The sequence below is a fragment of the Pogoniulus pusillus genome, chromosome 16, assembly GCF_015220805.1.
Source record: "Pogoniulus pusillus isolate bPogPus1 chromosome 16, bPogPus1.pri, whole genome shotgun sequence".
Classification (NCBI taxonomy): Eukaryota; Metazoa; Chordata; class Aves; order Piciformes; family Lybiidae; genus Pogoniulus; species Pogoniulus pusillus.
In genome coordinates this window covers 18,127,476-18,154,990 of record NC_087279.1, presented here as the reverse complement: position 1 = coordinate 18,154,990, position 27,515 = coordinate 18,127,476, and the positions used below count along the sequence as shown (strand labels likewise).

At 46.3% G+C, this 27,515-nt stretch overlaps 1 protein-coding gene across 3 annotated transcripts in view; it reads right to left on the bottom strand.

Annotated features, from left to right (window-relative positions):
• The window catches only part of CHST13 (carbohydrate sulfotransferase 13), a 95,363-nt gene extending 68,472 nt beyond the window's left edge, over positions 1–26,891 (bottom strand). Inside the window, exons 1-3 of one of the 3 annotated variants that reach the window (XM_064156056.1) lie at positions 26,670–26,891; positions 23,384–23,511; positions 13,970–14,206 (exon numbers count right to left, since the gene is read on the bottom strand). The gene's annotated coding sequence lies outside the window, so the exon portion shown is untranslated. Of the gene's footprint in view, positions 1–13,969; positions 14,207–15,007; positions 15,056–16,572; positions 16,614–23,383; positions 23,512–26,669 lie in introns of those variants that run through there. The other 2 variants (XM_064156058.1, XM_064156059.1) reach the window with 2 other exon arrangements.
• Between the last annotated feature and the right edge of the window lie 624 nt (positions 26,892–27,515).

The window sequence follows — 27,515 nt, the reverse complement described above, 5'->3', positions numbered from 1 at the left end:
GTAGCGAGGCACTGAACACCAAGAGGAGGGCTCATCTCTTAGCCTGGGCTCAGCACTAATCTCAGGAGGCTATTAGAATCATAGAATCAACCCTATTGGAAGAGACCTCCAAGATCATCCTGTCCAACCTAGCACCCAGCCCTGTCCAATCAACCAGACCATGGCACTAAGTGCCTCATCCAGGCTTTGCTTCAACACCTCCAGGGATGGTGACTCCACCACCTCCCTGGGCAGCCCATTCCAATGCCAATCACTCTCTCTGACAACAACTTCCTCCTAGCATCCAGGCAAGACCTCCCCCAGCACAACTTGAGACTGTGTCCCCTTGTTCTGTTGCTGGTTGCCTGGGAGAAGAGACCAACCCCCACCTGGCTACATCCTCCCTTCAGGGAGTTGTAGACAGCAATGAGGTCACCTTCTTCTCCAGGCTAAATACCCCTAGCTCCTTCAGCCTCTCCTCATACAGCTTGACTGGAGCCAGGTCTGGCCCAGTTTGCAACAGTGATAGCAGAGTCTGCATCAGTGACCAGTCAGTGCCTCACAATGAGTGCAAATAGGGTTTCCATGATAGGACCCACACAAAGTGGGTTGGAAAAAGGCTACTAGCTAATTTTTTCCTCCTACCATGGAAGGAGGTGGGTGAGGAGTGACTGCCAAGGCCAGCTTTGTCTGTTCACTTTGCAGCCCAGCTTAATGTACTGGTTGGCACCAATCAGCTATCCTCCCTTCCCCAGGGAAGCAGGTCTTTGGGGAGCTTGGAACAAGCCCTGTAGATCAGGAAGGCTGCCTGAAATCTTTGCAGAGAACACCTGGCCCATGCTAACATGCTTCAATCAACCTGAAGAAACACTGTCATAAGAAAGAGAAGGGACTGCAAGCTCAGCATCTTTGCCATGAGTCTCTGCAAGTAAGAGAAGAGGAGCAATGGCAAAAACAACACAGCCCTCTCTCCACTACAAAGGAGGCTGAGAACACCAACCAGTTTCCTACAGACCTAAACTGAATTCACCCAACGACCTGAGGAGGCAAAGCTCAGTCCCAGGTCCTCAAATGTGGTCTCGTGGCCAATTAAATGCTGTTCAAAGGGCAGCAGAGCGTCAGAGAGTGCTTTGATCCCAGAGATGCCAGCCAGATGTGTAACACCTACTCAGGTGCTTGTGCAGGTATCACTAACAGTCTGTGCACATCAGACAGACAGGTTTCTTCCTGGGTGTGCTAACAGAAGCAGCAGTTGCTCACAAATCACAGAGAACAGGAATAATCCTTACCTTTTTAAACATCAAAACCTATAAAGCTTCACAGCTGCACGGTTCTGAAACTGAATTGAATGACTTGACTTGCCAAAACCTGAGATCAGAGTTCTAGGTCTTTCATGCCACAGCTGAAAGCATCAATAGCACTCAAAGAAGAGCACAGAGCTGCCTTTCAAATGCTGTTTGTGACTTCAGAAGCATTATTGAGTTTTACCCTTCAAACGCACTCGACTCAATTCAAAATGGATGTGGGAGTAAAGAAAAGTGATTTTCAGCATAAGCATTTTATTATTTAAGGGTCTGAGCTTTCTTACTGAAGTTATATCTGAAACTAGACAAGGCATCTGGTTTTCAATTAGGTTGTGAATTTGAAATAAGAAGCATTTGAATCCACCTTTCAATCAGAGGGCAGCAGCATGAGTGTTGCTGCATTGTTGCAGAGAAAACAATGTCTGTGCAAGCACAGGCTTGATCACTCAGGAATCCAAGGGAAAGCACTCAATTCCCAGAAATTTCTTTCCCCACTGACCCAAAAACTTCTCCTAATGCTGTAGGTCCTCATTGCTGAACCCAGAATATGTCTCTACTAAGATACAAATCTCTTGGCTTCATATATTGCCTCAGTACCTGAAATACCTGAGCAACTCAGTGTGAACCATCCATTTATCCTCCTAATGCCCCTTCTGGCACTGTTATTTCCTACCTTTTACAGCAGGGAAAACCAAAATACAGAGAATCTAAATAACTTGTCAACAGCAGCTCTTTTAGCTGATTGCAATGTTCACTCAGGTTATTGCAGATAAACAAAATGTCATTAGCAGTTGAATTAGTGGCTTCAGCATCAATGTCAGAGGCATTTTTCTTGCAAACATAAGGAAGGGGATCAATCAGGGTTTTACTCATCACAGTATCTCCTTTGACAGGCCAAGCTGCATAGCTCAGCAATACTTAGAGGGAAATAACCTATGGAGACTCTGCCACCAAAGACTGGATTTACCCATATGTGCATATGTATATATATACATACATATATATGGGGATACTGGTAAAGAGTAGCTGAACATGAGCCAGCAATGTGCCCAGGTGGCCAGGAGAGCCAACAGCATCCTGGCCTGGATCAGACACAGTGTGGCCAGTAGGACAAGGGAGGTTATTCTGCCCCTGTACTCAGCACTGGTCAGGCCACACCTTGAGTCCTGTGTCCAGTTCTGGGCTCCTCAATGCAAGAGAGATGTTAAGGTGCTGGAACATGTCCAGAGAAGGACAACAAGGCTGGTGAGAGGCCTGGAACACAGCCTTGTAAGGAGAGGCTGAGGGAGCTGGGAATATTTAGCTTGGAGAAGGTGGTGACCTCATTGCTGTCTACAACTACCTGAAGGGAGGCTGTAGCCAGGTGGAGTTGGTCTCTTCTGCCAGGCAACCAGCAATAGAACAAGGAGTCACAGTCTCAAGTTGTGCCAGGGGAGGTCTAGGCTGGATGTTAGGGGGAAGATGTTGGCAGAGAGAGTGATTGGCATTGGAATGGGCTGCCCAGGGAGGTGGTGGAGTCACCGTTCCTGGAGGTGCTCAAGCAAAGCCTGGATGAGGCATTTAGTGCCATGGTCTGGTTGATTTGCCAGGGCTGGGTGCTAGGTTGGACTGGATGATCTTGGAAGTCTCTTCCAACCTGCTTGATTCTATATCAGTATATACTGAGGTAGATACATAGACAAAAAGCTGTAAAAATGCAAACTCCACAACTGTTGGAAACTTAACTATTTTCACAGCATAACATTCTGGTCCTGAAAACCCTAGAAACCCATTCCCAGTGACAAATGCCTTCTCGTCCTCTGTACTCATCACATGCCTCAACTGCAAAACCCAGAACCATTCTGTGTCTTGAGAGAGAAAACTGGGAAAACAAACCCAAACCAAGACAATGAATATTTTGAAGTCCACCTCTGCTAATGTTACCAGCAGCTTCTCAATGCACACTTGTGTGTCTGCATCCCATCTAATGCTCACCTAAAGCACGGTGCTGATAATGCTGACACACAGCCAGAAACATCCCAAACCCCTGAGCTGTAAGCTTCTGTGACCAAAACCTTCTATCAATTGTGCTGATGTCTGGCCCTTCTATTCACAGAATCCCAGAACCTTAGAGGTTGGAATGGACCTCCAAAGATCACTGAGTCCAACTTCCCTGCCAAGGCAGGATCACCTGGGGTAGCCCTCATAGGATTCATCCAGGCAGGTTTTGAAAGTCTCCAGAGAAGGAGACTTCATCCACAACCTCTCTGGGCATCCTGTTCCAGGGCTCTGTCACCCTCACTGTAAAGAAGTTTCCCCTCATGTTGAGGTGAAATCTTATGTGGTCCAGTTTGTAGCTGTTGCTCCTTGTCTTATTGCTGCTGGTCATCAACATGAGATTAGCCCCATCCACTGGACACCCACCCTGCATATACTTACAGACACTAATGAGATCTTCTCTCAGTCTTCTCCAGACTAAACAGCCTCAGGTCTCTCAGTCTCTCTTCGTGGGGGAAATGCTCAAGTCCCTCGGTCACCTTCATGCCTCTCTGCTGGACTCTTTCCAGCAGGTCTCCCCTGAACTGAGGAGCCCAAAAACTGGATACACTACTCCAGGTATGGTCTCACCAGGGCAGAGTAGAAGGGGAGAAGAACTTCTCTAGACCTGCTGGCCACACTTCTCCTGATGCAGCCCAGGATGCCATTGGCTCTTTTGGCCACAAGGGCAAACGGCTGTCCCATGCAGGACTTGCTGTTCATAACTTGTTCAGAGCATCCCAGGGTAAGAGGCTGCACTTTTGCCACGCTTGAAAAACGTGAACCAAACGTTTGCATTTTGAGACCACACAGACAAGGAACGACTGAAAAATAAACAAACACTACTCCCCCTCCCTGCCCCCACCTGCTGCTTATTTTACATTCTCAAGCTTCTCTGAATCTGTATAAATGTTAGGAACCAGCCAGACGACAGATGCATCAGGAAATTGGCTTGTCTGTTCCAAGAACATGCATTACAATGAAGAAAAAGATGAAGATCAGGGGGACCTTATGCCCTTCAGGGACCACTGCTGGAAGCTTTGCCTCTAGGTGATAAAGGCAGAGGTAGTTAATCCAGGGCAAGCGGAGGTAGATAACATTTCTGTACTTGTACCATTCTGTACAACATTAGTCCAGACAGGAGTCTATTAACAGTGTCTGATGGAAGCAATTGTATTATTTATTAAACTGACAAGATCAATTGGCTGCTTTGTACCCATATAAAGAGAACCATTGTACTTTCATGTCCTTTTAAACACAGAGAATAAAGCACTCCCCGGGGTGCTTTCATGGGCTGCCTTCGATTAAGAGTTCTGAGAACATCTGATACTGTCAGAGATCAGCTCACCAGATCTCCAACTGGATTTGCAGCCCTCACAAAGATAGGAAGATGGCAGCAATTATAATTAAAAGTGAGCTGCCAAGGAAGGACCTTACCTGACTTAGGGGAGTGCTTTTACTTACTCTTCCCAAAGTCTAGGCTCTCAAACCTAAGGGAGACCAACCTGCTTTTACAGCACCAGTGGCAATATCAGGACTAGCATCGTGGCACTGAGCACTGAAAATGGGGAAATGGGGATAATTCTCTTCATTTGAAAACTGGGGAGAGGTATCTGACAGCTGCTAGGGTGTGAGAAGTTTTTAACAAGGTCTGATTCTGACAGGCAAAAGCGTTGTGTAAATCACTAGCAGGTTTTAAGATGAGTTGTGCAATATATCTATATCTTAACCCCATGCAACGCTGCGTGCTTGAGGAGTGGTGACTGGGCAGCTACATAGCAGAAAAAGATCAGGGAGTGTTGGTCAACAGCTGAAGGTGAACCAGCAGTGTGTCCAGGTGGCCAAGAAGTCCAGCTGCATCCTGGCCTGCATCAGCAACAGAGGTTGTCCCCCTGTACTCAGGCACTGCTGAGGCTGCACTTTGAATGCTGTGCTCAGTTTTGGACCCCTCACTACAAGAAAGGCATTGAGGTGCTGAAGCATGTTCAAAATAGGGCACAAAGCTGATGAATGATCTAGAGCAGAAGTCTTTTGAGGAGTGGCTGAGGAGCTAGGGTTCAGCCTAGAGAAAAGAAGGCTGAGAAGAGACCTTTCCTCTCTCTGTAGCTACCTGAAAGGAGGTTGATCTCTTCTCCCAAGTGATAGGGCAAAAGGAAACAGCCTAAAGTTGCAGCTCAGGAGGCTTAAGCTGGACATCAGGGGAAAAAATCTTCCTTGAAATTGTTATGATGCACTGGAACAGGCTGTTCAGGGAAGTGAACTCACCATCCATGGAGCTATTTAAAAGATATGTAGATGTGGTGCATAGGAACATGATTTCGTGGTGGACTTGACAGTGCTGGATTAATGGTTGCACTTGATTACCTTGAAGGTCCTTTCCAACCTGAACAACTCTATGATTCTACATTCTCAGGTGTGAGAGATGAGAGCAGAGGAGAAGGCTTTTCATGATGCCTCTGACTGATAATGCCCTTGGCTATTACAGCAATCCCATTATTACTTTTCATCCTCAGAGCTGAGAACAGTTTAAATGCATCATGTAACATGCTGGACACAAATATTTAGGTGCTGGTGCCATCGTGTAGTTAGTACAAGATTCTGTGGTTGCTTTATCTGAGGGAAAGCCCAAGTTATTCAGAACATGCTGATAACCTCATGCAATCACAGAGACCTTTACCTGCAGGGTATTTGGGGGAGTGTACCCAGAGGATACAACTTTATAAACTATGAAATAAACAATTTCAGTTCATTCAGAGTGGATAAATATGCTAACCTAATGGCATACTTGAGAATGCTGTCTCAGAGAAGGTATTTCTGGGCAGTTATGGAATTTTCCAAACATCTGAATGCCCCTTTTACTACGTGCTCCTCAACAGAGATGTGTACTGACTGCACCAAAGCCAGGCACTGGCTTAGGGGAGGACAAAAATTCTTTGTGGGCACCAAAGCAGTGCTGTTCTAAGTTTTATCGTGTTGGGATTATGTGTTTGTCGACCTAGAACCAAAACCTGCCAAGTGCCACTGCAACTGCTGTATGTCATAAAGCTCAGACTGAGTCTCTGGCAGCTCATCCAGAGACTGGAAATGGCTCTGCTCACAATTACAGCAGAGAAAACTCACAGCTGCTAGAGGACTGTCATGGTTTGAGGCCTGGAGCACAGCCCTGTGAGGAGAGGATGAGGGAGCTGGGGGTACCTGGAAAAGAGGATGCTCAGGGGTGACCTCACTGCTGTCTACAAGTAGCTGAAGGGAGGCTGTAGCCAGGTGAGGGTTGGTCTCTTCTGCCAGGCAACCAGCAACAGAACAAGGGGACACAGTCTCAAGTTGTGTTGGGGGAGGTCTAGGCTGGATGTTAGGAGGAAGCTCTTGCCAGAGGGAGTGATTGGCATTGGAATGGGCTGCCCAGGGAGGTGGTGGAGTCGCTGTCCCTAGAGGTGTTCAAGCAAAGCCTGGATGAGGCACTTAGTGCCATGGTCTAGATGATTGGCTAGGGCTGGGTGCTAGGTTGGACTGGATGATCTTGGAAGTCTCTTCCAAACTGGTTGTTTCTATGATTCAATTTTTCCACAGAATTTTGCCTAGTCCTTGCTGTGAATGTAGAAGACACATATTTAAAGCTGAACTCTACACAGCCCAGTGTCGTCAACTAATAAAAGCCAGTCCTGGAAACAGTGGCAGACTGAAAACCCCTGAGCGATGTTCATTCAAGTCAACTCCCTGCTGCTCTGTGCCCTCTATTTCACAGTATCACCAAGGTTGGAAGAGACCTCACAGATCATCAAGTCCAACCCTTTACCACAGAGCTCAAGGCCAGACCATGGCACCAAGTGCCACGTCCAGTCCTGCCTTGAACAGCTCCAGGGACGGCGACTCCACCACCTCCCCGGGCAGCCCATTCCAGTGTCCAATGACTCTCTCAGTGAAGAACTTTCTCCTCACCTCCAGCCTAAATTTCCCCTGGTGCAGCCTGAGGCTGTGTCCTCTCGTTCTGGTGCTGGCCACCTGAGAGAAGAGAGCAACCTCCTCCTGGCCACAACCACCCCTCAGGTAGTTGCAGACAGCAATAAGGTCTCCCCTGAGCCTCCTCTTCTCCAGGCTAACCAATCCCAGCTCCCTCAGCCTCTCCTCGTAGGGCTGTGCTCAAGGCCTCTCCCCAGCCTCGTTGCCCTTCTCTGGACACACTCAAGCATCTCAATGTCCCTCCTAAACTGGGGGGCCCAGAACTGCACACAGTACTCAAGGTGAGGTCTAACCAGTGCAGAGTACAGGGGCAGAATGACCTCCCTGCTCCTGCTGGCCACACCATTCCTGATGCAGGCCAGGATGCCACTGGCTCTCTTGGCCACCTGGGCACACTGCTGGCTCATGTTCAGGCGGGTATCAATCAGCACCCCCAGATCCCTCTCTGTCTGGCTGCTCTCTATTCCTCTGTCACCTGCGTGCGTGTGCCTTTGCCAGCAGTGCCCAGTACGAACTGGGTTTGAATTTAAGAAGGGTTCTAACTCGCCAGTGGTTTACTTTCACAGCGTTAATCAGCTCCTTCCGTCCCTCCACTGACCGCAGCAAAGCCGCAGCGCGGGGTTCGGAGCGCAGCCGAGCAGCCGTGAGCACAGCCTGTGCGCCACCTGCTGGCTGCCCGGCGCCACTGCAGGAAACTCAGCTGCCAGAGGCTTGCTGGCTCACGAACCCGCTACCTTACCCGGGTCGTGTCGACTGCTACACGACACTGATCGAAACGCTTTACTAAATACTAATCTGCCTTGCCTGGTGAAGTAAAACGCGAGGGAAGACAGCAGCATCTTTTGTATTGTCCGTGGAGATCTGTATCAGGTCACACGAGATAGAATCATAGAAATCACAAAATCAACCAGGTTGGAAGAGACCTCCAGGATCATCCAGTCCAACCTAGCACCAAGCCTTGTCCAGTCAAGTAGACCACGGCACTAAGTGCCTCATCCAGGTTTTTCTTCAACACCTCCAGGAACGGCAACTCCACCATCTTCCCAGGCAGCCCATTCCAATGGCAAATCACTCCCTCTGTGAAGAACTTCCTCCTAATATCCAGCCCATACCTCCCCTGACACAACTTATAGAATCATAGAATCAACCAGGTTGGAAGAGATCTGCAAGATCATCCAGTCCAACCTATCACCCAGCCCTGTCCAACCCCCTTGTTCTGTTGCTTGGCAGAAGAGACTGACTCCCACCTGGCTACAACCTCCCTCCAGGTAGTTGCAGACAGCAATGAGGTCTGCCCTGAGCCTCCTCTTCTGCAGGCTGCACACCCCCAGCTCCCTTAGCCTTTCCTCACAGGACTGTGTTCCAGGCCCCTCAGCAGTTTCATTACCCTTCTATGGACACATTCCAGTACCTCAACCTCTGTCTTGAATTGCGGAGCCCAGAAACTTCAGAGGTTGGAAGGGACCTCAAGAGATCATCAAGTCCAACCCTGCTGCCATGACAGGATCCCCTAGGGTAGTTTATGCAGGAATACATCCAGGTGGGTTTGGCAAGTCTTCAGACAAGGAGACTCTATCCACAACCTCGCTGGGCAGCCTGTTCCAGTGCTCCATCATCCTCACTGTAAAGAAGTTTCTCCTCATGTTGTGAAACCTTCTCTGTTCCAGTTTGTATCCTTTGTTCCTTGCCTTATTGCTGCTGACCACTGAAAAGAGGCTGGCCCCATCCACTTGACACCCACCCCTCAGATATTTATAGACACTGATGAGATCTCCTCTCAGTCTTCTCCAGACTAAACAGCCTCAGGTCTCTCAGCCTCTCAATGGAGCAATGGTTGCTGTTAATAAAGCTGGCATGTCTGTGGCCTTGCCTAATATCACATTTCTAACCAGCTGGTTTCCAAGGTACCACAATGTGATGCTGTGGTCAGTCAGTGTCTTAGTGGTGAGGAATCTCAAATTCTCCTGCTGTGAGGGATCTGATGCTCTCAGGTTCAAGCTGCTGTTGGATTATTCATTATGGGGAAAGGGACAACAGGGAAACTACCAGACAGAGCAAGGAGACGGCAAGGAATTACCAGCAGAAGTGAAAGAAGAGCACAATAAGTATTTATGCCAGGGAAAGAGGACAAGAAACACAGGTGAGGCACTAAAAAGGCTAAAACTCAGGGTTGTCCTTCACACAACACTGGGCAGTCCCCCATGTTCCTAGGTCTACAGCCTTCCTAGCTTTGAGGACAGTCAGAGTAGGCAGGCACTGTAGTGCAGTTAATTACAAAAGTTTTCACGTTCATCTTTACAATATCTATCAAGTGATGATCCATTAATTTTCTTACAAATTGCACTGAGAAAATGGATCTTTAAGTCAACTAATTTATGTGTAAATTTGACAGAAATAGCTGACCTTGCCTGCAGGAATAGCCAAATGTGCTCACAAGACAGTCTTGATGTTGCTAACGAAGCTGTGGTCCTAGTCTGCGTGCGCAGAAAAATAAACATGTTTCAAGGAAGCCACCGGGTGAGAGCACAGCATAATTTATCCTGCTACAGGTCATTAGCATCTCAGCACGGTGACAAATCATGTCATTCCCTATGAGTTATACCAAGCAGATAACAACTGGAGAAAATACCTATCCAAGGATGGAATAGTCCAGTTGGACCATGGGAAGCTTCTGCTTATCATAAACATCCCTCAGGAGTTCCCTCTTTTCTGTACCCTGTCTGTGTGGCCAGCTTCAGGAAATCCTTTCAGGACTTGCTTTTGAGATAGCAAAAAATAGTCATACACAAACATTATTCTTTACCAGAGGTATAACATCAAAACTTCCAAAGGCCCTTCCAAATTTGGTTTCATTCCAAGAGACACATCCTATGAAAGTAGGAGTTTCTCCAGTTTATCATCATTCATCAGAATCCCTTGGCAGTGTCATTCTTCCACCGCCCAACTGAATTGTCTAAGTGCATCAGGGGCTTTTTTTGCCTCTTACACAACAGCAATGATGACAAACTGCAGATGCAGCTGGGGAGAAATAACAGCAGGCACAAGTACACGTTGGGGGCTGTCCTGCTGGAAAACAGCTCAGTGGATAAAGATCTTGGAGTCCTGGTGGCCAGCAAGCTCTGCATGTGCCCTTGTGGCCAAAAAAGCCAGTGGCATCCAGGGCTGCATCAGGAAAAGTGTGGCCAGCAGGTCTAGGGAGGCTGTTCTCCCTCTCTACTCTGCCCTGGTGAGACCACACCTGGAATACTGTGTCCAGTTTTGGGCTCCCCAGTTCAGGAGAGACAGGGACCTGCTGGAAAGAATCTAATGAAGAAATGTGAGGATGCCTGGGAGACTTGAGCATCTCCCCCACGAAGAGAGACTGAGAGATCTGGGGCTGTTTGCTCTGGAGAAGAGAAGACTGAGAGGATATCTCATTAGTGTGTTTAAGTACCTGAGAGGTCGGTGTCAAGTGTATGGGGCTAATGTCTTTTTGGTGATCAGCAGCAATAACACAAGGAGCAGTGGATCAAACTGGAACATAGAAGGTTTCACCTCAACATGAGGGGAAACTTCTATACAGTGAGGGTGACAGAGCCCTGGGACAGGCTGCCCAGGGGAGTGTCCTCTGAAGACTTTCAAAACCCACCTATATGCAATCCTACGAGGACTACTCTCCATGATCCTTCCTTGGCAGGGGGAGTTGGACTTGGTGATCTCTGGAAGTCCTTTCCAACCTCTAAGGTTCTGTGATTCCATGGAAAAGCACCTACATAAGTGCCTGCTGCACCACTGGGAGAACTCCTAACTGCTTTGGCATTGAGTCTTTCTGGGACCAATACTTCCTGGTTTAGTAAACTTCCTGGATACAATCTTCTAAGCCATAATTAAAAGACAAGTTTAAGCATATATTGTATAGTGAGCTGACATTGTGAGCACAGCAACATCCTGCTTAACTATTAGGAGTATAGCTCTAAAGTGTTTTTATAGAGCCATGAGACCAAACAGAATCCCGCTTGTCCTCAGCAGAGTAAATCTCTGTTGAGTTTTATGTCTGCTTATTGCAAAGCCAAATCTGTAAATAAAAGAAATTACACCAAATGCAAACCTTTTCTTACTACCTTAATTTGTCTTGCAGGACTCTGTAATTCCTGTATGATCTCCATTTTTGCCCCCCTACAGGATCGTTTCTTGTTCAGGGCATTAAATCAGCCTTACAGCACTCTGAGGTTTGGTTTAGCTCCAGTTCTCAGCGAGCTATCGATGTGCTGGGCTATTTCAAATCTCCCTCTGAATGCAAAGAGCTTAAATTTCTTATCTCCCCTTCTGCTGTGCTAAGCAGTGCTCTATCTCAGCTACCATCTTTAGGACTCTTGTAGTAACTTATTAAAAGCACAAGCCACTGGGGATGCCCTGACAACTCAAGTCCTTGCAATAATGGAGTGTACCTTCTTTCTTTCTTTTTCCCTCCCTCTTCCACCCCCCACTGAAGAGCTTTCTGTCTTAGAAAGCTTTTCTGTTCTCTTTCCAGAGTATCAGAAGAGGATCAATAAGAACTTATCACATGATTGGTCTCTTGTGCTTAATTGTGTGCATATTGATGTGTGCGTGTGTGTGTGAACGTGTCCAGAAGAGCTGAGCAAGCCTGAGCTCAGCTCCTGAGCAGAGAGGGTATTGCATTGAGAAAGCATTTTGAATAAGGCTCTAATTTTCCTCCCCATCAATGAATGCCCCTGGTGAGTTCAGGTCTTGCAGGAGCAAGGCATAAAGAATACAGGCAACATTCATGCTGGGCCCTCAATCACATACTCTGTATATCAGCAGAAAAAGGCTTTACTTTCCTCCAAAATCTCACACACTGTGCCTATGGAACCCTGTGCAAATTTACATGTGAAAGGTGAGAGAGAGAATCACAAAATCACAAGATTAAACAGGTTGGCAAAGACTTCTAGGGCCATCGAGTTCAACCTAGCATCTAACCCTTCTAATTAACTAAGCCATGGCACTAAGTGCCTCATCCAGCCTCCTTTTAAACACCTCCAGGGATGATGACTCCACCACCTCCCTGGGCAGCCCATTCCAATGCCAATCACTCTTTTCATGAAGAACTTCTTCCTAACATCCAACCTAAACCTGCCCTGGCACAGCTTGAGGCTGTGTCCTGTTTTTCTGTCACTGGGTGCCTGGCAGAAGTGACCAACCCACACCTGGCAACTTCCTTTCAGTAGAGAGCAGGAAGGTCTCCTCTGAGCCTCCTCTTCCCCAGACTGAACACCCTCAGCCACTCACAGGGCTGTGCTCCAGGCCTTCACCAGCCTTGGTACTCTTCTCTGGACATGTTCCAGTACCTCAACATCTTTCTTAAATTGAGGAGCCCAGAACTGAACACAGTACTCAATATATGACCTAACCAGTGCTAAGTACAGGGGCAGAAGGACTTCCCTGGTCCTGCTGGCCACACTATTCCTGAGCCAGGCCAGGATGCCATTGGCCTTCTTGGCAACCTGGGCACTCTGCTGGCTCATATTCAGTTGGCTGTCAACAAGTACGCCTCAGGTCCCTGTCCCCAGCCTGCAGCACTGCATGGGGTTGCTGTGGCCAAAGTGCAGAACCCAGCAGACTTAAACCTGGGTAAAGCCAAACAAGCTGCAGGCACCTGAAAAGAATTCAAGCCCCCAGATTCAAACCATTGTAGTTACAGTGAATTTCACTGCTGAATTCACAGACCAAAATAAATATACCATCACTAATAATGTGGAGAGAGATCTTATCCTTAAATACCTGTTTTTATTTTTCAATGAAGCCTATGCCTTAGCCAAACAGAATTTTCTGACTACCAAAAGGGGTACATCATAATAATAATAATAATATCATCTTTCTTTGTCTCTTTCTCTGCTTACAACTTCTCCTTCTTTGCTTAGTGTATTCTGAAGGTCTTCCAGTGGATTAATTTTCAGTGTCAGGAACTGAATAAAAGCCCAAAAGCCACACAAGAGCACAAAAGAGAGGCCATTAGCAGCCAGAAAAGCATCCTCACCATTGTTTCCTAAGCCAGCAGCCTGTGACATGCCGAAGCCAGAAAGCATTAATTACAAACATTAAGCACCATCTCGGAGGCCCATAGCGAGCCTGGCTTTCAGCAACCTCTGAGAGTGTGACACTTCTACCAAAAAATCCTTTGCATGAGGAAAGCAGAAGCAGCAAACTGAACACAACCACAGAAAAGCCTCCAAGGCACCGCTAGCATAATTCCACTTATTCATAGCTCAGCTGAAGTGCTGCCTATAAAACCCACCGTGGTGATTTATTCTGCTCTCATTTCAATATTGTCAAGAACTCTGCCTTCCTGCTACAAATCTGCCTACCTTTGCTCTCAGAATAACCCAAACAAATGCAGAAACGTTTACACTAATAAATTCTGCATTGCATGCAGGTACATATATTAAACTTGACGTAGATCTAAGCGAATTCACAAGCTGAGGCTGTTCTACCAGTAGATGTCACTAGGAGAAGAGAAAAGCATCAAGAAGCTCTAGCAGGTCCCACCTGTGTGTCAAAAGTCACCCAGCTCCAACAAGAGGTTTGAGAAAGAACCTGAGCAGGAGGTTGCCAAAGCAGCCATGAATCATCAGGGTTTCTGCTTGCTGAGCCAGTGGGAGCAGGGCTGGAGGAAGACACGCGTGACACACCGATGCACTTTGTACACAAATGCAAAAGGGTTTCACACAAACCTGTTCCTCAGGCTGCATCTCTGAACGACGTAAGCTGACGAAGGAAGAGTGCAGGGAGATTCCAAACTGAGGAGTTTCCAAACCCCTGTCACCTGCAAGCTCTGGCCCTGGTGATTGTTGAAAGAGCCTGTCACAATCGTTCCTTCGGATAAAGGTAATCCCCACGTTGATTTTATCCCTCGCTGCTGTGAGATGCGTCTAGGAACACGACGATGAAGGTTCCTGTCAGGCTGGGCACTGGCAATGCAAGATGTCAGGATGTTTAAAAATCTACTTTCTTATTAGAAACAGACCCCAAAAGTTTATAAAATAAACCCAGATGCCTTTGAAACCAACCTCCCCTTGCCCACAGAGCATGAGATTCCAGCTTGTGTGTGTCATAGAATCAACCAGGTTGGAAGAGACCTCCAAGAGCATCCAGTCCAACCTAGCACCCAGCCCTAGCCAGTCAACCAGACCATGGCACCAAGTGCCTCATCCAGGCTTTGCTTCAACACCTCCAGGTATGGCTACCCCACCACCTCCCTGGGCAGCCCATTCCAATGCCAATCACTCTCTCTGCCAACAACTTCCTCCTAACATCCAGCCTAGACCTCCCCCAGCACAACTTGAGACTGTGTCCCCTTGTTCTGTTGCTGGTTGCCTGGGAGAAGAAACCAACTCCCACCTGGCTACAACCTCCCTTCAGGTAGTTGTAGCCAGCAATGAGGTCTGCCCTGAGCCTCCTCTTCTGCAGGCTGCACACCCCCAGCTCCCTCAGCCTCTGCTCATAGGGTTTGTGTTCCAGGCCTTTCACCAAGCCCTCTCCTATATGCTACACAGTGAAAAATGGTTCACAGCCATGAAGTCTTACTGGGAAAATATTTCTCCATCAGTGAGTGAAATTCAAACACGATGTTTAAATGAGGCTTAAAGAGAGACCAGCAGCTATACTAAGCAGTCTAAGGAAGATGCTGTGCTATGCCTTTTTGTATTAGAATAGGCAAAAGCCAATATTTCACACTAAAAAAGTAAAGGTAGAACTCAAGGCTTACAAACCATCTGCATTCCAGGAGAAATGGACATTTAATCTTCCATACTGCTTTCAGCAACAGCATCCTGACAAAGCATTCTGAATCTTTTCTTTTGCTAGATCTTAGTTATTAGTATCTGGTAGAAAAAAAAATACATGTAAGAATTTTCTTCCATAATCCTCAGGAAGAAAAAAAAAAAGATTAGAAGCTGAACAAAGGATTTGTGATAAGTGAAAACTCCTAACTCTAATAAATCAAAAGGCATTTTCCTCCCTGGTAATTTCTCTTTGTTGTCTTCATCAAAATTTAAAGTTCAATGAAAAACCTCAAACGTGGATTCTTTATCAAAACATGACCCATGGCAAATGCAAGGAGAGAACTTTCACAAAGAAACCATGGTTCACTTTCTGTCCCAGTTCAGCTTTGTGCCTTTAGTGAGCAGAATGTAGAAGGAATGGAGTAGCAGGGAGGTAGGTGGAAGCAAAAGAGGAAAGTCAGTGCTACTCTGGCTCACAAAGAGAAAAATTCCTACTCTTAAGCTATCTTGCTTGCATGGTCAGATTGGTAGGTGCATTTGATGTGTCTGTGTGTAAAGGAAAGGTTCACTTTTCTCCAGTGGACAGTAACCTCTGCTTTGAATGCAGCTCTTCAGTGAAGGAGGATGTGAGATCTTCCTGTCTCTGGCCAGAATAGCAGGTGAGACTCAGAGGTGACCTCATTGCAGTCTACAACTACCTGAAGGGAGGCTGTAGCCAGGTAGGGGTTGGGCTCTTCTCCCAGGCAACCAGCAACAGAACAAGGGGACACAGTCTCAAGTTGTGCCAGGGGAGGTCTAGGCTGGATGTTAGGAGGAAGTTGTTGGCAGAGAGAGTGATTGGCACTGGAATGGGCTGCCCAGGGAGGTGGTGGAGTCGCCGTCCCTGGAGGTGTTGAAGCAAAGCCTGGATGAGGCACTTGGTGTCATGGTCTAGCTGACTGGATAGGGTTGGGTGCTAGGTTGGATTGGATTGGATGATCTTGGAGGTCTCTTCCAACCTGGTTGATTCTATTCTATTCTAAGCTCTTCAGTGAAGGAGGATGTGAGATCTTCCAATCTCTGGCCAGAATAGCAGGTGTTCTTGGGAAACTTGTGCCCTGCCTCTGGATTTCACACAAGGTTCCTGCCTTCTCTCTTCCACTGCCTACTACACGACTCCAGATATCTGCAGCAAAGGATTGTTGTTAAGTGTGTTTAGCACATGGTGGCAGACTTAGCTGCTGGGATCAATTCTTCTTTACTCTGAACTGATTCTTATGTCCCTGAATGCAGCAGCTCATTCAGGATTCAATCCCTTGTATTTCACAGCAGTACAAGTTCACCTAAAGTTTTTACTGGTTCAAAAAGCAATTAGGCAAACCCAAGACAGAAAAATCCATGTGAGGTCCCAATTAAAGCTCAGGTAACAGCAATACTACAATGCACTGGATGCTGTGAAGATGTACTGGAGAACTACTCTGGTATGTTTCTCCTAACCTTTATATTGCACTCTATAAGAGACATATGGACCTTTAGCCTGTCTTATTATGGCTGTTCATCTGTTGCATTCTCACCCAGAGAAGCTTTCAAGGCAGTAGTTAACATCAACTTCTCCTCCCTTTTGTTATTTTAAGATGGGCTTTGTAAGGTGGATGAGTCTGGTAAAGATACAAAGAGAGTAATATTTTATGAAGATAATAAAACAGGACATTATTGAGGTTCACACCTCTCTTACCTACAGATGACACCAAAGTGGGTGGAAGTGCTGATCTGCTCAAAGGTAGGAAGGTTCTACAGAGAGATCTGAGCAGACTGGATGATGTCAACTGTATGAGGTCTAACAAAGCCAAATGCCAGGTCCAGCACTTGGGTCACAACAACTTCAAGCAGTGCTACAGGCTTGGGGCAGAAAGGCTGGGAAATAGCCAATACAAAAGGGCTGGAGGTGTTGGTTGACAGCTGGCTGAATATGAGCCAGCAGTGTGCCCAGGTGGATAAGAAGGTCAACAGCATCCTGGCCTGGATCAGGAATAGCGTGGCCAGCAGGAGCAGGGAAGTGACTGTGCTCCTGTACTTGAATGCAAGGTGTGGCCTCACCAACGTCTTTTGGGCCTCTCACTGCAAGAAAGACCCTGAGGCACTAGAGTGTGTCCAGAGAAGGACAATGAAGCTTGTGAAAGGTCTGGAGAGCAAGTCTTGTGAGAAGCAGCTGTGGGAACTGAGGTTGTTTAGTCTGGAGAAGCAGAAGCTGAGGGGAGACCTCAAGGGAGGTTGTAGCAAGGTGAGTGTTGGCCTCTTCTCTCTACCCTCAAGTGACAGAATGAGAGAGGAAATGGCCTCAAATGGTGCCAGGGGAGGTTTAGGTTGGATAGCAGGAACAATTTCTTTACTGAAAGAGCAGTCACACATTGGAATAGGCTGCCCAGTGAGCACGTAGACATGGCACTTTAGCACATTGGACTCAATGACCTTAAAGATCTTTTCCAACTGAAACAATTCTCTGATTCTATGAATATGCTTACAGAGGTCCAAATCCAGATTTCACTCTAGGAGCTTCACCCCATTCCTGCTTTATTTTTCCTCCACATGATAATGTTGTTTTCTTCTTTTAGGGATTTGTTTGGTGCCAAAGTGAAGAGAGTGTGATTTGTTCTGGATTCTCCACACTAAATAGCCCAGTGCTGTTGAGTATGGACAGACACCACTTTAGGTGGTGGAAGGTGGAAAGGGAAAACAAAGATATTTCTGAAATAGAAGAAACACAAACACCCACACACACATTTAAATAGATACAAGTGTTAGAAGGATTTCTTTCCAACTCAGATTTGGATCTAAAAGATGAGCCTTGCTTCTTTAGGGCCACAAGGATGCTCGCAGGGCTGGAGCAGCTCTGCTATGAGGACAGACTGAAAGAGTTGAGGCTGTGCAGTCTGGAGAAGAGGAGGCTCCCAGGTGACCTTCTTGTGGCCTTCCAGGATCTGAAGGGAGCCTACAAAAAGCTGTGGAGGGACTTTTCAGGCTCTCAGGGAGTGACAGGACTAGGGGGAGTGGAGCAAAGCTGGAGATGGGTAGGTTCAGACTGGATGTGAGGAGGAAGTTGTTCAGCATGAGAGTGGTGAGGGCCTGGAATGGTTTGCCCAGGGAGGTGGTTGAGGCCTCATCCCTGGAGGTGTTTAAGGCCAGGCTGGCTGAGGCTGTGGGCAGCCTGCTCTAGGGTAGGGTGTCCAGCCCATGGCAGGGAGGTTGGAACTAGATGATCCTTGTGGTCCCTTCCAACCCTGACTGATTCTATGATTCTTTACCTTTTCCACAGAATTATCCTTGGGTTCATATCCTTTAAACCCTAATAAAGCTTTTATATTTATTTGGGCATTTATTCCAATTCACAGGTACTCTTTAACATTGTCAACAGGTCAGCATTAAGCCATTCTAAAAGCTAGACCTGAATCTTGTTGAAATTCAGATTATGCCAATCTCTTGCAATGGACACATTTTCCTCAAGTGCTGTTAGCTGAAATCTTGGTGCAGTGGATTTTGCAGATGATAGAGACAAAAAAACAGTGGGAGGAAAACCAGGAAGGATGCACTAGCCTATAAAGAGAAGGGTTTTTTACATCTTCCCACTTGCCAATGGTCAAGAAGTATCTGTACATGCTAGTGAGAAACTTAGAGCTTTAACTGCACAGCAAGAAATAAAGATCATTTTAAAAAGCTTCTAAAGATATCTTCAAAAGCAGTCAGGAAACAAGCATCAAAACAGCTCTCAGCCAGCAAGCTCTCCTAAGTAGCCCAGAGCTTTATTTTACAGTTTGAACTGGAAGATCAAGGAATCAAGGCAATCTATGAAACAATTTTAATGCTGATATAGTAATTGCCTGTGAACACAACTAATCTCAGACTAGATGAGGCTCAAGAGACCCAAGACCCATCAGCTCTCCAAAATAGGTCATGAATGGAGCTTTAAGTGATGCAGACACTGCATGTGGATTCCTCTCTGGGGAATAATACTTTTGCCATATTGCCACAGGAAGAATCCATCACCTGGTAATTTTGTTCCATTTGTGAGGCAGTAAGTAACTTCTGCAAGCAAAAACTGAATTACCTTTAGACAAGTACAGCCACTCCCAGTTGAGGATGAGGCAGCATTTTACTATAGGGATTTAGAGATGGTTGCTCTCCATCCACAAACAGCTGAGCCTTCTGACAAATGCTAATATGTGGCATCTTGAGCCAGCACGAAGCTGGCTTGATTAAAACTTGATTAAAGCTGGCTTGATTAAAGCTCAAATATTGCAGGTTGAGCTCTGACTCTTTGGAAACAGGAAACTTAAGCTGAACTCTTACCATTTCTGTCAGAAGATGTGGGCATTATAATGCCTTGGATCTTGCATAAGAACATCTCCCAGACCTGCTGTATTCATGTGAAATCTGGTGCAAAGCCAGAAATGTGTAAATAGACTGTTGTACCAGCTCACTCACTGACCTGGTCCCATAAATTCCCCACTGTCTCCACTTGCTTCCAGGGATTTTTCAGAACTCTGCTGCTTCTTTTGCTCTGCTCCTCTTTGGCTTTCTACCAATTATTTCTTCTTACTTCATCCTGTGTGTTCAAAGCACAAAGTGAAAAATGCAGAGATTAATCACATTTGAAACTTCCCTTTGTGCTGCCTGTCTCTGATGAGGTCCAGCAGACTGTGGTTCATTTCAGCTACATGGGCAGACAAATCTGCTGAGCATGACCAGAGAAACTGGGAGGCTGGTCTCCACAAACAGCCTGGAGCTCTTGCTGGAGGCACAGTGTGTTCCCTGGTGCTAGTGATATATCTCCAGCTGCAATGCAATCTAATAGATGCAAGCAAGGGGCAGGAAGAAAGAATGTGCTCCATGTAAATTTAGCCAGCATGTTCTCAGATCTAATTGCTTTAAGTGGTTGCCAAAGCTGACAGAATCTCATTGATGTGGAGACTTACTCCCAGCTCCCAAAGGCTTTATCAAAACAAAGACATTTTTGGAACTGTACTTACTGACCAAACAAAACAAAAAAAAAAAAGAGATGTTTGTAGTCGAAGCTCTTCTGCTGTGTGAACAGCCTGAACACCATCCAGTGAGGCCATGCAGCAATAGCCTTAGAATCAGAGAATCAACCAGGTGGGAAGAGACCTCCAGGATCATCCAGGCCAACCCAGCAGCCAGCCCTAGCCAATCAACTAGACCATGGCACTAAGTGCCTCATCCAGGCTTTTCTGCAACACCTCCAGGGATGGCAACTCCAGCACCTCCCTGGGCAGCCCATTCCAATGCCAATCATTCTCTCTGGCAAAAGCTTCCTCCTAACATCCAGCCTACACCTTGTTTTGTTGCTGGATGCCTGGCAGAAGAGACTAACCTCTACCTGGTTACAATCTCCTGTCAGGTAGCTGTAGACAGCAATGAGGTCACCCCTGAACCTCCTCTTCTCCAGGGTAAACACCCCCAGCTCCCTCAGCCTCTCCTCACAGGGTTTGTGTTCCAGGCCTTTCACCAGCTTCATTGCCCTTCTCTGGACACATTCCAGCATTTCAACATCTCTCTTGACATGAGGAGCCCAGAACTGGACACAGCACTCAAGGTGTGGCCTGACCAGTGCTGAGTACAGGGGAAGAATAACCTCCCTGTCCTACTGGCCACACTGTTCCTGATCCAGGCCAGGATGCCATTGGCTCTCTTGGCCACCTGGGCACACTGCTGCCTCATCTTCAGCTACTCTCTACCAGCACTCCCAGGTCCCTCTCTGCCTGGCTGCTCCCCAGGCGCTCTGTCCCCAGCCTGTAGTGCTGCTTAGGGTTGTTGTGGCCAAAGTGCAGAACCCTGCATGTGGCCTTGTTCAATCTCATCCCATTGGCCTCTGTCCACCCATCTAGCCTGACTAGGTCCCTCTTCAGGGCAACAGATCCACACCTGCTCCTAGCTTGGTGCCATCTGCAAACTTACTGATGCTGGACTCAATCCCCTGGTCCAGATCATCAATAAAGATATTGAACAGGACTGAGCCCATGTTTGAAGACCAGGGGACAATCTGCCCCCTGCACAGCGTACCCATGCAGGCACAGCTAGGCAGAAACTGCCTAACACAGCACCCAAATTGTTAAACATGCATCAATTTCAAGTGGAGAAGAGAACACATCAGTGGGCAAAGGATGTGCATCAGCTATAGAGAACCAGCAGGACTTTGCTTTCGGAGTGTGCCCAAATACCCCCAATCTTTGACAGCACCACTTCCCTGGAAACCCTCAACATACTTGAGATTGGATTGAGATTAAACAAATCAACATGCTGAAACATATTTTGGAGGCAGGAGAGGAAGGGCAATAATGGTTAAGGAGTTGCCTTCCATCCCCTTTCCAGATAAAGTTGTGACACTGGCTGGTCCAGCCCACGTAATTGTGTCTAAACCACCACGTGCACACTCCCTTCACTCATGTCTAGGGAAAAACAAAAACCAAGCAGAAACCCAAACCTTCCAAAGCAGTATGGGAAAGTCAGGATTTTACTGAGCAGTAAGGACCAGATCATCACGGTGATTTTAACTCAACTGTTCCTAAGAAACTAGCAAGCCAGCTCGAAATGTGAAGAAACCAACCCAAAAGATCAAACAATTGCTGAGATGAAGCTTGTACATAACACAGCTCTGACCATGGAAAATTGAATCTAATCAGTTATACTGGCCAAACTACATGTGGGTGGAATTTAAGTGGGTTGTAAGCAACTACAGTGCAGCAATCAGATTAAGCCTGGGAGAAACTGTGGTGTACGATTACCATGTGATAATTACTCAACGTTTTGACAGAGCCCAAGGCTCAGCTCAGCCCAGCCCTTGACAATGAGAAGGCAGCATAAACATGTGAGTGTGAAACTGTATCACTTCTGGTAATCCACTAGAATTTCCTTTCTGGGCAGCCCATGAGCTTCTGATGAAATGCCAGGGGTACTAATTCATGAGAACCCCTGGGAACCAGAAACAAGATCCAGCCCCTTGGAGAAGGCAACATGAAGTCAGCTGCAGCACACATCTGTGGGGATAACCTTTCTGAACTGGGTCATCACCAATCCTTCATGCACGTGGAGCTCTCAGAAAGACTCATCTGGCCCTGGCATCCATTTGATCTGCTCTTCATGCTGTTACCACAGCAACTGATACTTAAGTGAAAATCTCTTTGCAAGTTGGGTCTACAGATGTCCTCACCACATCATAAAGGTAGTAAAAGCAGATGCTTGAGGCAGGTTTGGGAGGCATTTATCTGTGTATGTCCTAAAAGGGGTTTCAGCTTTGTTTTCCACTTGCTCTTTTCCTTCTGACAGAATAAGCACCAGCACACCAATTCTTCTTTACCCAAAAGTACTCCTTAGGTCAGTCACAGCAGTGATGTCTTTCTGTTTGCCCTGCTGTGCAGTCCAAATAGCTCTCTTAAAAATATACACTTTCTGCATTAAGTTTCTATATGACACACCAAGCCTTTCTTTGGCTGTAACCAGTGTTGCTGGGAGCTGTAACAGCAGCCATGTGCCCTTTCAGAAGTAAAAGATGCAGCTGTAACAGCAGCCATGTGCCCTTTCAGAAGTAAAAGATGCTTTACCAAATGATAACAATCTAATTAGATCTTCCCAATGGCATTTGGATTGGTCCTGTTGAATTTGACCCAAATTTCTTTAGTACTTTATAGGGCATAGACTTAATATTCAATTTCTTTTGTGGGATAATTTTATGTTTGGTACTACAGATTCTAAAGACTCATTTTGAGTGATGAGGGAGAGAAAGTCTGTTTGTAGTAGAGGATATTAAATGAGCTGATATATCCTGTGGTATTCTCCCAGCTGACTACCTGAACTAGCTCTAAAATATGCTTTATTTCTATCTCTGCCATAACAGAAGTACAAAAACTAGATTTGAGCTTTCAGTCTGTGTCCTGAGGAGTAGGGCAAATGAGAGATGGTTTTGCTCCAGTACATGAGCCAGATATAGGTTCATAAAGCAAAACCTACCCAGACTGAGTATGCTGCACAGTGCAGAGGGAAGGGTGAGCTACTGGCTGAGGACAAGGTGATGCTGGGCTCAGCACCAGTTTACACAGTCCACACTTGTAGTCCTTTAAATCAATACTAAACACTGAGAGTGGAAGGTGAGTGGAGGAACTATATTTTTGGTTATTTTTAGATTATTACTCAAAATGTAGAAATGGAACTGGTTTAGGCTTAAAATGTTCTCTGTCATAAGTATTGTTCCTTTTGAAGACCCAAGTGGAGAAGAGATGGAGAGTAAAGGATGCTACCAAGAGAAGCAAGTAAGTTAGCAGCCTGAAACAGAGAAGCACGTTTCAGTAAAGCTTCACTATTACACAATTTACTCACCCAGTTCTTTTCCTGCTTCAGCACTGGTTAGCCAGATTTGGAAAGAGGAAGAGAGTTAGAGCAACCACTGTGATTTCCTCAGTCAGGAGCAGAACAGCTATCCATAAAAAATTCTGGCACGAACCTCCCTGTGAACACATTTGCATGTTTATTAGCTACACTTTGCCTTCTGCAAGCACTCTTGTGAAAAAAACAAGTCATTAGTAGAAAATACAGCAGAAAACACATTTTTGCAGGTCTAAAAAGCTAAAGCAAACTGGAAGTCTTTATTGCTGGCAGTGTTTGAGGATGGGTTTGTCCTTCTGAAAGCACTGAGGCCAGAAGCCCAAGCTACACATTCTGTCAGAAGGCAGGTCTGTATTGTCTACAGAATTTAGAATAGAATAGAATCATAAAATGGAATTAACCTGGTTAGAAGACACCTCCAAGATCATCCAGTCCAACCTAGCACCCAGCCCTAGCCAATCAACTAGACCATGGCACTAAGTGCCTCATCCAGGCTTTTCTGCAACACCTCCAGGGATGGCAACTCCAGCACCTCCCTGGGCAGCCCATTCCAATGCCAATCACTCTCTCTGCCAACAACTTCCTCCTAACATCCAGCCGAGACCTCCCCCAACACAACTTGAGACTGTGTCCCCTTGTTCTGTTGCTGGTTGCCTGGGAGAAGAGAGTGACCTTCACCTGGCTACAGCCTCCCTTCAGGTAGTTGTAGCCAGCAAAGAGCTCTGCCCTGAGCCTCCTCTTCTGCAGGCTGCACACCCCCAGCTCCCTCAGCCTCTCCTCACAGGGCTGTGCTCCAAGACCCTCATCAGCTTCATTGCCCTTCTTTGGACACGTTTCAGTATCTGAACATCTCTCTTGAATTGAGGAGCCCAAAACTGGGCACAGCACTCAAGATGTGGCCTGACCAGTGTTGAGTCTAGGGGCAGAATAACCTCCCTTGTCCTGCTGGCCACACTGCTCCTGATGCAGGCCAGGATGCCATTGGCTCTCTTGGCCACCTGGGCACACTGCTGGCTCATGTTCAGCCTACTATGGGACTACATTTTGAAAACTCTAATTTGCAAGTCCTAACATGGATCTTCTCTGTACATGGAAATACTCCAAGTGGGTGAAGTGACCCAATGGGAAGACCTGCTGTACCCATTATGTGAATAGACTTACATTCTGAGAGAAAATTAGAGACATTTCTGTAGACCTCAGACAGGTAAAGCCCACTGAAGTAGCTATGGAATAAACTAAGTAATCAAGGAAGGAACCTCCAAACCTCAATTTGACCCTTTACCTTTAGTGATTCATTATATAATAACATTGAACTTCTGATTTGGAAAAGCAATAAGCCATGTCATACCACGGCAGCCTCTTCCTGAGTGATAAATCACTGCCCTCTACTTTGAATTTGTGAGGGTGGAGGACAATTTTTCACTTTCCTGTTAACAACTATCATGTTTATTCTGATCCTTCTACTGTGACTTCACCGAGCTTTCTTTAGGAGAGCAAAAGATGCTTACAGCTCCTGTCTCCAGTCCAAGCCATTGTTTTAAGCAACCCTGAGGTATTTAACTGGTGGTGTTGACAGGAAATTGGACATTCCTGCTCTGATGAGGGCTTTGTTTTAAAAATGTCTCAATTCCTCTTGCCTCCTAAATTAGAGGTCTAAAAAGACTGCTAGTGGCAGTGCAGTGTGACTCCCCGTTTCAATCTCAGATTTGCATTTCTCAGGAAGACTCTCAGGAATTTTTGAGATCAGCCCAGATTAGAGAGAGACCCAATCCATCCCATTACAATCAATTTTAACAGAGCCAAGATCATCACAGTCTCGATGTCTCCCTTCATGCTCCCACTAAGATCATAGTGCCATTTTCATCTGGATCCTTTCAAAGCAGGAGGAAAATAGGAAGGGAGTTTTAAAATTCACAGGCTCACAGGATGTCAATGGTTGGAAGGGACCCAAGGAGATCATCCAGTCCAACCCCCCTGCCAGAGCAGGACAATCCTATCTAACACAGATCACAGAGGAACACATCCAGACAAGCCTTGAAAGTCTTCAGAGAAGAAGACTCCACAACCTCTCTGGGGAGCCTATTCCAGTGCTCTGTGACCCTTACAGTAAAGAAGTTCCCCCTTGTGTTGAGGTGGAACCTCTTGTGCTGCAATTTACACCCATTGCTCCTTGTCCTATCCCAGGGAGCAGTGAGCAGAGCCTGTCCCATGTCCCATCCCTGCCATAGTCCTTTCTGTTCTCCTAAACTCAGCTCTTAATACAAATCATATGCATAACTTCCCACATCTTGCCAGCAATGCACTGCACATTTGTATTCCAAACAAGATCTTGTTATAATCCTGGCAGATGCCACAGTCTTACTTCACATATCGATCTGGAGGAGCAAGTACAAGGCACGTAAACTTCTGGCCTCTATTAATTTGTTCTGTAGCTCTTGGCATGGCATCAGCTGACAATGGTTCTAAATCAATTACCTGAAGTAGTAATTGTTTGCTATCAGTAAGGGGAATTTAATAAACAAGACATACTTGATAAATCAATGCACAGACAAATCTAGACATCAACATGTAAATTCATTTACATGAATTGACTGAAATGAGACTACTGGAATTTTAATATTTCAACAGGCAAAAATAGCATTAGCAGCCCTTGTGACTTTGTGTGGTGAATACATCTCTGTCCACTTGCTGATCTTTAGGCCATTGCTCCTGGTAAGGCAATTAAGCAGCATAAAGAGGCTTAGCTGCAAAGCCCAGATAATTTTCTTTTCTTTTTTTTTCCCAGTATTGTCTTAATAGAATCAGTGAAATAAAATGATGAATTGTTGTTATATCAGCTGAGCAGCCTCTGCTCCTGTAAGCTTGAAATTAAGTGTTTTAACCGTGAAGAAGAGGAGTCTGAGGGGAGACCTCATGGCTGCCTACAGCTACCTGAAAGGACATTGTGGGGAGGCTGCTGCTGGTCTCTTTTCACAGGTAAATAGTGATAGAACAAGAGGGAATGGCCTGAAGCTGTGTCTGGGTGGGTTTAGACTGGACATTAGGAAACATATTTTTCGCCCAACAAGAGTGGTCAGGCATTGGAATGGGCTGCCCAGGGAGGTGGTGGAGTCATCAGCCTTGGATGTGTTTAAAAGTCATTTGGATGTGGTGTTTGAGGATATGGTTTAAGGTTGAACATTGTAGAGTAGCGATGTGGGTTGGACTTGAAGATCCTGAGGGTCTCTTCCAACCAGAATGTTTCTGTGATTCTGTGAATGGACTTTAATCTTCCACTCACCTGTAAATGAGTGCTGTTGGAGCAATGCTGTGCCCAGCTCTGCTTTCTCAACAGCTAAATCTGCTTCCTCTTCTGTGAAATCACTGCTGCTTTACATCATTGTGAATTAGGTCAGAAACAAACCCAGTGAGTGCTCATTCCAGCTAGTGAAACATATGGAGAGGGGCTGCAGTGATGGATCCAGAATAAAGCTTCTCATCTTCATTCCATTAAGTTTAGACCACGCAGAACTATAGGAAGCACACAACAGAACATTTAGGTAAGATGACTGGCAAGCCATAACACATCTAACAAACTTGAAGTCTTTTGAATTCATCTTTACTGTGAGCTTTAATCAGAGGCTATAAAAAGCCAGCTGAACACAATAAAAATGTAAACGGTGACAATCATTAATACAGAAACTTCCCACTCACAGAATCATAGAATCAAACAGGTTAAAAAAAACCTCCAAGATCATCCAGTCCAACCTAGCACCCAGCCTTAGCCAATCAACTAGACCATGGCATTAAGTGCCTCATCCAGGCTTTGCTTGAGCATCTCTAGGGACAGAGACTCCACCACTTCCCTGGGCAGCCCATTCCAATGCCAATCACTCTCTCTGACAACAACTTCCTTCTAACTTCCAGCCCAGACCTCCCCCAGCACAACTTGAGACTGTGTCCCCTTGTTCTCTTGCTGGTTGCCTGGCAGAAGAGCCCAACCCCCACCTGGCTACAGCCTCCCTTCAGGTAGTTGTAGACAGCAATGAGGTCACTCCTGAGCCTCCTCTTCTCCAGGCTGCATACTCCCAACTCCCTCAGCCTCTCCTCACAGGGTTTGTGTTCCAGGCTCCTCACCAGCTTCGTT